The following is a 251-nucleotide window of genomic DNA, read 5'->3' on the forward strand; positions in this document are numbered from 1 at the left end:
CCTGCGTACCAGACCCGAACCAAAGGAGTACCCAAGCATGGTAGTGAAAGCGAAATTCTCTGTTTACGGAGCAGCCTCCCGACTACTCCGTACCCTTGCACGCACGAGTCTTTCTCCAAATCCTACTTACCAGGCAAAGACTAAACACGTCCGATATCTGGCTTCTCAATAGAAACCAGAGGGATCGGCAAACAGTCTTAGTGTACAGACCCACTGCCCGTACCCTAGGTACAGACCCACTGCCCGTACCC

The sequence above is a fragment of the Dufourea novaeangliae genome, unplaced genomic scaffold (assembly GCF_001272555.1).
Source record: "Dufourea novaeangliae isolate 0120121106 unplaced genomic scaffold, ASM127255v1 scaffold5, whole genome shotgun sequence".
NCBI lineage: Eukaryota > Metazoa > Arthropoda > Insecta > Hymenoptera > Halictidae > Dufourea > Dufourea novaeangliae.